The 1594-nt window shown below is 37.6% G+C and overlaps 1 protein-coding gene across 1 annotated transcript in view; it reads left to right on the top strand.

Moving 5' to 3' along the window:
- The window catches only part of Arfrp1 (ADP-ribosylation factor related protein 1), a 4739-nt gene that overhangs the window by 1849 nt on the left and 1296 nt on the right, over nucleotides 1-1594 (top strand). The window lies entirely within an intron of this gene.

Below are 1594 nucleotides of genomic sequence, written 5' to 3'. Positions count from 1 at the left end.
CAGAAATAGTATCCCTTGGCAGCCGGCTGGCGCGCGCCAATGACAGTCGCGCGCGGAGGCGGCGGCCGAGCACCGAACTATATATATACTGAAATGGTCATCGAGGAAAATTCGTGGCCGCAACTGAGCAGCCGCCATTTTGAGTGGGTCAAATATTTGAGCAAATCAGAAGCGTTTGCGCGCGCGTTGCGATCGATGTATCGATCGATGTACTCATGATAAAAATACAAGGGTATGCTCATCAATTGTCTAAAACTCGTTCAGCTTGCGCATGTCCTTGCCTACGTCATATTCGGGTACGCGTTGATTGGTCGGTTCTGATTCGGGTGCAATCGGTGGTTATCGGTCGTAATTTATCATGGCGTCCATGGCGTAGTGCACGTTGTCATCGGTAGAAGTTAATGTTAAAAATATTTTCACGATGACCTGCATAGTGAAAGGATGCGGCAATTATATGAAAAAAACAAAAAAAACTGAGGGAAGTAAAATTAAATATTTTACCTTTCCAAAACAATCTGAAATTGCTGAACAGTGGCGTAAGCCACTCGTTGTGACGTAAGCAAGGACAAAAATCTGATTGGTCATGCGCATGAGCATACCCTTGTCTTTTTATCATGGATGTACTATTGATGCATGGAAATCTATATGGACATGAATGGTGTATAAATAAAAAATAATATCACTTCAGTTTTATTAGTACATTCAATAAAATAACTTCAATAACACTTCATATCCTACATCGTTAACACATATGCAGGAATTGATATATTTAATACAAAAATTTTTACCTATAAAATGAAAGGTTCTTTTTACTTCTCTGCCTACACCCAAGCACACAGCATTTCATGTTGATGCTTTGTAGACAGTCACGCGATTTTATAATCCTTCAAATATAACCTCACACACGATAATCTTGCTGACATACGCGTCTTACTTCTTCGCGTGAGAATATGCAGAGTACGAAAGTCTAAAAGAGTAACAAACTCAATTGCGCGTTTGAAACCGGTCACACTTTCCAAAAGATGACACAATAATACCGATCACGTCGGTAGATGACCACCGTCTTATATGCCATATGCGTCTTACTAAAGAACACTAAACGTAAGTACGCATGAGCACCTGAAAGCTTCTGATTCGCTCAAATATTTGACCCAATTAAAATGGCGGCTGATCAATTGCGGCCACGATCTTCTATGTTTCACAGCGGAGATGCCCATTCCAGTGTATATATAGTTCAGTGCGGGGTTCAGATATACTGAAGATAGCTCGAAGTGAAGTCGAAACGTCTGACTTATCGTAATATGAAATAAATCTTTTTTATTGCACGAATTACCGCGATTAAAAACTCTCATTAGCCCTCTATTTGTTTTTTATTTATGACATTTTCGAGAGTTATTGTTATCAATTTGTACTTATGATATATTAATTACTAAATATTATTGAAAACCAATATCGCTAAATATTGGTTTTTAATAATCATTTACTCAAACACTATCAACTTTACAGAAAAGCAACAAAAGACAAAAATTGCTTATTTTCTTCTCATAAAGTTCTAAGAATTTTTTCAGAATTTTTTAATATTGTACTTTCTCAT

The sequence above is a fragment of the Trachymyrmex cornetzi genome, unplaced genomic scaffold (assembly GCF_001594075.2).
Source record: "Trachymyrmex cornetzi isolate Tcor2-1 unplaced genomic scaffold, Tcor1.1 scaffold1307, whole genome shotgun sequence".
Classification (NCBI taxonomy): domain Eukaryota; kingdom Metazoa; phylum Arthropoda; class Insecta; order Hymenoptera; family Formicidae; genus Trachymyrmex; species Trachymyrmex cornetzi.
Note: the sequence above shows the minus strand (reverse complement) of the source record. Positions and strands in the feature narration are given on the sequence as shown.